At 43.9% G+C, this 8,406-nt stretch overlaps 1 protein-coding gene across 4 annotated transcripts in view; it reads left to right on the top strand.

The window, feature by feature from the left end:
- Positions 1–8,406, top strand: part of Tp53bp1 (tumor protein p53 binding protein 1) — a 93,327-nt gene that overhangs the window by 948 nt on the left and 83,973 nt on the right. The gene's annotated exons all lie outside the window — the stretch shown is intronic.

Here is an 8,406-nt window from a genome sequence, read left to right as displayed (position 1 = left end):
CGCGAGAACAACATCCATCTAGTTAGGCTGTGTCTGCGTTGAGCACAGTGTGGGAGGCAGTTCCGCAGCTTCTCCCGAACCTTGGGGAGCCATCTTGCCCTTCGCTGTCTCGGGGTTTCTATCGTGGTCTCCATCTGGCTATTATCGTTGTCTCTATTTTTTCCCCCGCCTCGCTGCATGCCAGGGTCTAGGTTACCAACCTGGGTTTCCCTGTCCTTGCCCCGAGCTCTGGGCGTGGTCAATCAGGCTGCGCAGTATTGGAGGGGACAGGATGACCTTCCTACCCTGAGTCCCTGGAGAGTAGTTATTCCAAGGATAGTGGTTGGCTAGTCTCCATATTTGCTGAGTGCAATGAGCTCAGACTGCAGCAAGGAGTATTTGAGTAAAACCCAGGAAAGACTTCCCAACTACTAGGGATGTGACACAGTGGATAAATTTAGGAGACCATGTAATTACTGTACAGAACTGAATTAATATTCTCTGTCTTTCCCTCTCCTTCTCTCCATCCCTTCCTTTCCTTCCTCTCCCCTTCTCTTGCTGAACCCCCAACTCCCCATTCTTCAAAGACTCTCCACCACTACAGCTGATCTTACCCTGAGTCATTCTGTTGTGTGCATCAGAGAGAAGGCCTGTGTTTAGGCTCCAGTTATACTTGCTTTTTCTTCCATTTACCTTGCACTTTGGAGATGGTAAAAGAGAAGAAAAGCTACGGAGATGATTCAGTTGGTAAAGTACTTCCCTGGCAAGCAAGTGTTCAGATTCTCAGAACTGTAAAAAGCCAGGCACAGTGGCGAGCACTTGGAATCGCAGAGATGGTAACTAGGAGGGAGAGACAGGGGACTCTCTGGAAGCTCGTAGGCCATCTATGCCATTGAGAGACCCTGGTATCTATAGTACAAAGGAGAAAAGGGTGTCTGAGGAACAACACTCCAGGTTGTCCTCTTGCACTCACATGTGCACACATGAAATCCTACTCCTTACAAGGATAGAAAAGAGATAATAGCTGATAGCTCAAGTCTGCCAGATAGCCACGTTCTGACTGTTAAGTACGTCACAGAAATCCTACCCCTATCTTGAAACATATATACCTAACCATCCAGTCCCTACTGTAAATACTTTGGACATGCCATGAAAATCCTTTCTGTAGCAGAGACAAGAAAACAGTACTCTCAGGACATCAGATGGTAGGGTGCCTCTTCCCATACACTGCCAGTTGCAAACCCGAATCTGGAAAATGGCATGAGAAAATGTGCAGGCCTTTACTACAATCATAAAGAGTGGCATATGTGGCAGGAAGCCAGAGTGGAGCAAGGAACAGTTTCCATAGCAACTGTAGAGATGAACCTTTAGACCAGCAGAGGGTCTCTGTCTAAGGGACAGCAGCAGTTAAGTACAGAGTCAGCTTCCATTAAGGCTAGCAGAGGTTAGACAATAGATATAAATGGCACAGGAGGAATCACACTCAGATTAGTCAGTAGAGCGGAAATTTAGGACTCTGATTTCAGATCCTGCTATAATCAAGTCTTAGTAATTAATGGCTGCAAATGCATACTGTAATGGTGCTATAAAAAAAAATCACACATGTGTTCTGTATAACTACATAGTGGTCCCGTTGCCAAAGGCAAACAAGGTCATAGAAAGAAAGATTGGCTCCAGGTATCTCTTTATCATTCTCTTCTGGGTGATGTATCCATTATCGTCATTACAGTACCAGAAAGTATTTTAAAAGCTAGATGTAGTGGTGGAGTGTGTCCCTTAGTAGATGAGGCAGGAGGATTGCTAAAGTCAAGGCTAGACTGGGCTACTTAGTAAGACCGTAACTCAAACAAGCAAAATTCCATCATCAACAAACAATATTTTTAAGTCTTAAATTATACACATATTTGCACAAAGTGCTCTGTAAAGAAAGCTGGAGTGTATGCATGTATACTCCAGATTTTCTTTTGCTTTTTTTCTTTTTTTTCTCTCTTTTGAACAGGGTCTCCCTGGCTGGCTGGAATGGAACTTACTATGTAGACCAGGCTGGGCTTGAACTCAGAGATTTACCTGTCTCTGCCTTCCAAGTGCTTAAATTAAAGGCATGCTCCAAAATACTTGGACAGATATTAATTTATTAATTTTTATCTGTCTGTGCCTCTGTTGTGTACGAGCACGTGTGTTTGGGTAGCCATGGAGGCGGAAAGAAGTGGCATTGCAGGATGTTGTGAGATGCCCAGTGTAGATGCTGGGGACAAACTTTGGTCCTCTGCAAGAACAACAACCATTCTTAACCATGGAGTCTCCAGACCCTGTGCACCAGAATTTATAACGACAGGAAACACATGGGAAAGACTTAGAAAGCTGAATAAAGAAGAGTGGTGTAGTGGCACACATCTGTTAGCCTCGCACTTGGGAATTAGAAGCAGGAAGATCAGGAATTCACCCCTGGCTCCACAGCACGTTGAAGCCTACCCCCATGCTGCATAACAGACCTCGTCTTACACAATAAATAAACAAAGGCCAAATAACACGTTTTTACCTGTTTTGTGGCCATGTTTAAAATTCTGCTGTGTCAAAGGTTGTATAGTAAAAGTTAGTTACTCAAAAGCCCATTTATTGGTGTGTGTGGTTGCAGGGCTTTAATCCCAGCAAAAGCAGGTAGGTCTCCGAATTCAAGGCCAGCTTGATCCACATAGTGAGTTCCAAGCCAGCCAGGACTAAATAGTGAGCAAGACTCGGTGTCAAGTAAAAAAACAAAGCAAAAAACAAATAAATAACCCACCCAAAGGATTGTTGGAAAATTGTGACATGCGTGAATGTAATGCAGTCAACGTGTGTAGCACATACAGTTGTTCTAGGTGACTGCAGAGCCCATCTTAGTGTTTTACTTAACTGTGGATTCCTTTGCCCATCACAGATGATCTTTAGGACGCCTCCATAACAGATACTGGGTATAAGAAATGCCTTTGAATTGTGAACATAGAAGGGCCATTGAATTGTGTAAAGCATCTCTAAGGGCCCACCACTGAAAGAGAAGTCCGAGTTATGCAAGAGGAAGACAACAACATAGACTTTCTCCTTAGGCCTGCACTGGCATGGTCATAAAGCAAAAACTGGAGGGCTGAGAAGATAGTTCAGTCCATAAACTGTTTTCTGTGTAAGCACGAGATCCAGTTTAACCTCTATAACCCACATAAAAAGCCCCAAATGGTGGTATATGCTTGTAATCCCAGAACTTAAGGAGGCAGGGACAGGAGGATACCTAGGTTTTGCTGGCCAACCAGCTCAATTTAATTGTTGAACCCTGTGTCCCAGTGAGAGACACTACCTAAACAAACAAGCAAACAAACAAAACAAAACAAAACAAAACAAAAACAATGGTGTTTTGGGGGGCTTTAGAGTTGGCTCCGGGGTCAGGAGACTGAATAGTCAGAGAACCAAAGTTAAATTCTAAGCATCTACATGCACAATCCATCTGTAAGTTCATGGGAACTGATGCCTTTTTCTGCCTCTACAGGTACCAGATTTGCATATACTGTATAGACATACATGCAGACATACACATTAGATTGATAAATAAACTACAAAACAGACTACCCCACCCGGGGATCCATCCCATAATCAACCAGCAAACCTAGACACTATTGCATATGCCAGCAAGATTTTGCTGAAAGGAACCTGATATAGCTGTATGAGGCTATGCCAGTGCCTGGCAAATACAGAAGTAGAGGCTTACAGTCAGCTATTGGATGGAACACAGGGCCCCCAATGGAGGAGCTAGAGAAAGTATCCAAGGAGCTGAAGGGGTCTGCAACCCTATAGATGGAACAACAATATGAACTAACCAGTACCCCCAGAGCTCGTGTCTCTAGCTGCATATGTAGCAGAGGATGGCCTAGTTGGCCATCATTGGAAAGAGAGGCCCCTAGTCTTGCAAACTTTATATGCCCCAGTACAGGGGAAAGCCAGGGCCAAGAAGTGGGAGTGGGTGGATAGGGGAGCAGGGCGGGGGGAGGGTATAGGGAACTTTCAGGATAGCATTTGAAATGTAAATGAAGGAAATATCTAATAAAAAAATTACAAACAAACAAATAATGTAGACAAGAGTCCTGTCCTGGCTAGTTTTGTTTTTGTTTTTCTTTGGTTTTTCGAGACAGGGTTTCTGTGTGTAGCCCTTGCTGTCCTGGAACTCACTCTGTAGACCAGGCTGGCCTCAAACTCAGAAATCCTCCTGCTTCTGCCTCCCAAGTGCTGGGATTAAAGGCGTGCACCACCACTGCCCGGCCTGGCTAGTTTTATGACTTTAAGCTAGTGTGGTTTGGGAAAAAGGATTCTCAATTAAGAAATGACTTCATGGGAAAAGGGTGGGTAAAAAGGAAGAAAGAAAAAAAGAAAGAAAAAGAAAGAAAGAAAGAAAGAAAGAAAGAAAGAAAGTGACTTCATAATATTTCTCTGTAGTCAACACTGTAGTTCATTGTCTTAGTGATTGATGTTCATCCTGTTGTGGGTGGCTCTGTCCCTGGGCATGTGGTCCTGGGCTGTGTAAGAAAACAGGTTGAGCAAGCCAGTAAGCAGCATCCTTCCACGACTTCTCCACCAGCGGTTGCCTCCAGGTTTCTGCCCTGCTTGGGTTCCTGCCTGACTTCCCTCAGTGATGGGCTGTGATTTGCAACTGTAAGGTGAAAAACAAAACCCCTCTCTTCCCCAAGTTGTTTTTGGTCATGGAGTTTTTCATCACAACAATAACTGTAACTAAGAAAGACCTCAGGAACATCACCTGAGTTTAATCTCTGGTCTTCACACCTGTGGACACAAGCACTGTCACTAGCACACGCACACGGTATTGTTACCTTGGCTGGCTGTATTTAAAGCAATTGAGGAGCTCAGTGCTCAGGCCTCTATCAGCTACTAAAGCATAATGTTGACTTAGATGCTAGATAAATCAAGCAAAACGGAAGAGGCATCTCTAAGGTTTTTCTGGAAATAATCTCATGCTTGCTAGTTAAGAGATTGAAGTTGTCTTCATGAGGACAGCGCTTTCTTCTGATTAATTAGACTCACTCCGACTGTGTAGGTTGGTGAGAAAAAGACGCACAAGTCCCAGCTCAAAGTCCCCATAATGAAGCCAGTCCTGGTAACTTTGACCTGAAAGATGCTGGCCTCTCTCTGACTTGTAGCCTGGTGAATGTCATTAGTGGACCTGGGGTTTGAGCTCATATGGCAGAACTCTCAGCCTGCTTTTCGAGGCTGCTTGGTCTTATCAACCAGAATATCCAGCGGGAGCTCAGATTCCCACCCTGTGCTGGGTTTGGTTCTGCCAGTAAAGCATTCTTGATACGGAGAGGGGAGTGTTGGGTTACAAGGTTGCTGTGTCACAGGCTTGTCCTTGGCTTTGGGAAAAATACTATGATCATAAAGCATACCTGCACGTCACCGGGTCACATTTCCAGCACGAATAGACAGTTCATCTGTGAGACCTTGAGTCAAACCCTAAAAGGCAGGAGTTAATCTCTTGAACTTTGCCTTTGCTTTTCAAGTCAGAGTCTCACTATTTAACCCTGATATGTAGACCAAACTCACAGAGATCCCCCTCTCTCAAACTCACAGAGATCCCCCTGCCTCTGCCTCCCGAGTACTGGGATTAAAGACTAACTTTGCATTTATTCCTATGTCTGACCCTCAAGGGAGACCCATAATAAATATTTGCTGAATAATTGATAAATTATAATTATAACTTGTTCACATAAGCATATGGATAGAACATTTAAGTTTCTCTTTCTCTTCTAGAGCATTTTCTTTGTGAAGAAAAATAATTAAGACGTTTCTCTTTCCTCTTTCCATACAGGGGTGGTGTAGGATCGCCTAATCTTATTTTGGGGGAATCTACATACTGATTTTCATAGTTGCTAGGTAATTTATTTCCCACCAAGCATGTCCACGCTGTTCTAAGCACATACGTGATACTCATTCTGACCAGGGTGGGGCGACTCTGTCTGTGTGTCTTCTCACTTCCCATCGTCTTCGAAATAGGGGCTCTTGCTGCTGCAGCATATGCCAGGGTAGCCCTCAAGTTTCTGGGGCCTCTTCATTTCACCATAGATGTTGTGGGATTAAAGCCATGTCCAACCCTGTCTGGGTTGTGTGAGTCCTGCATATCTAAAGTTAAGTTCTTGTGCTTGCATAGTGAGTAATTTACCACTGAGCCATCCCCCAACCTCACGGCAACTTTTCTTTATGGGTTTTGTTTAGTTTTGTTTTGTTGAGGCAGGGTTTTGCTATGTAGCCCAGGCTGTACTTGAATTCTCCAGCCCCCTGCCTCTCTGCCTTTCGAATGTTGAGACTGCAGGCTCAAGCCAACATGATTGGCTCCAATCTTCCTTTTGTCTGAGGAAAACTGTCTCTTACCACAGGGTACTTTTAGAGCCTGTCTCTGTGGTGGCAGAAGTGATGTGTCTGCTATAACTTAGTTTTGAGGTCCTGACTGGTAAGTCAAACTTTGCATATACACTGCCCTCCCCAGAGTATTCATAAAATGTGTTTCACAGAATGCCTGGAGTGAAAAAAGAAAAAGAAAAAAAAAAGCATTCCTTTTGGTATTACAAAATCACAAGGACTTTTTCTTCTCAGTGACTTTTTGAAGATTTACCACTGCCCCTTTTTTTCTTTTGGTTTTTATATCCAGAGTTTTCCTGTGTAGCCCTGACTGTCCTGGAACTTACTCAGTAAACCAGGCTGGCCTCAGATTCAGAGGTCCTTTGCCTCTGCCTCCTGAGTGCTGGGCTTGCCAGCCGCAGCAGGATTGAAGAGACTTGGGAGCTTGCCTAACTTCCCTTTGCAGCTCTCCTCCTGTGGGTGCCCAGCACTAACCCTTTTTCTCCCTCCTTTTGGTGCTCAGTTCAGCCTGTGCCTTTTCCTTGAATGCTTTATTCTTAACTTCCATCAAAGGGTTTATCTCGTTGCATTTCACCTTTATTCTCCGTTTATTTGTGGAATAAGGTTTTGTTTTTTTCCTTTTTAAATATTTATTTATTTATTATATGTAAGTACACTGTAGCTGTCTTCAGACACTCCAGAAGAGGGAGTCAGATCTCATTACAGATGGTTGTGAGCCACCATGTGGTTGCTGGGATTTGAACTCTGGACCTTCGGAAGAGCAGTTAGGTGCTCTTACCCACTGAGCCATCTCACCAGCCCGATTTCCCGGTTTGTTAACTGTGTGCTTCTAGGGAGGCAGAGGCAGCCAGGACTACACAGAGAAACCCTGTATCAACAAAACAAAAAAGAAAAGAAGAAGGAAGAGAAAAGACAAAGTGCTTGCCATGTGAGCCTGACAGCCTGAGTTGAATCCCAGGAACTCTTGCTTGAAGAGAGAACCAATTCCTGATGTCTGCATATATGCCATGGCACATATGTACATGCATGTGTACATGCTAACACATACAATTCAAAGTGTTTTTACATTAGTCATTAAAATTATACTAATGGGAACTGGAGAGATGGCCCGGCCATTAAGAGCATTTGATGATCTTTTTTTTTTTTTTTTGGTTTTTGGTTTTTTGAGACAGGGTTTCTCTGTGCAGCTCTGGCTGTCCTGGAACTCACTTTGTAGACCAGGCTGACCTGGAACTCAGAAATCCGCCTCCCTCTGCCTCCCGAGTGCTGGGATTAAAGACATGCGCCACCACCACACGGCACACTTGATGCTCTTGCAGAGGACCCAAGTTCAGTTCCAAGCACCCACATGGTGTAGCTCATAACTGTAACTCTAGCTTCAGGATAGCCAATGCTCTTCTTCAACTTTTGAGGGCACACACACACAAATATGGCACACATTCACACAGATACACATACGTGCACATGTGAATGAAAACTTCTTTTTTTGAGAAAAGGTTTCACTATGTAGATTAGACTAGCCTGGAGCTCACTGTGTAGACTAGGCTCGCCTTAAACTCACAGAGATCCTTCTGTAAATCATAACCATCTGTAACTCTAGTCCCAGAGGATCCAGTGACTTCTGAGCTCTGCAGGCACTAGGCACACACATGGTACACAGACATACATGCAGACAAACCTCTTATACACATAAAAATAATTAATTAAAAATTATAATTAGACACAGTATTCCATATGGAGATATAAGTACGTTTAGCACAATGCTTGGAAGCTGCTCACTTTCCCACAATGATGAGCACTTTCTGTGTGCCAGCAAATAGAACATACAAAGATCCTTTTTAAAATTATTATTTATTTTTTTGTAGAGCCTGCATTCTGGGGAGGGGTATCAGACAATAATGATCATGTGTCAGTTATAAAATATGTCAAAGGAGCTGGGCGTGGTGGCGCATGCCTTTAATCCCAGCACTTGGGAGGCAGAGGCAGGCGGATTTCTGAGTTTGAGGCCAGCCTGGTCTACAAAGTGAGTTCCAG

This window comes from Mus caroli, chromosome 2 (genome assembly GCF_900094665.2).
Source record: "Mus caroli chromosome 2, CAROLI_EIJ_v1.1, whole genome shotgun sequence".
In the NCBI taxonomy this organism is placed as follows: domain Eukaryota; kingdom Metazoa; phylum Chordata; class Mammalia; order Rodentia; family Muridae; genus Mus; species Mus caroli.
Note: the sequence above shows the minus strand (reverse complement) of the source record. Positions and strands in the feature narration are given on the sequence as shown.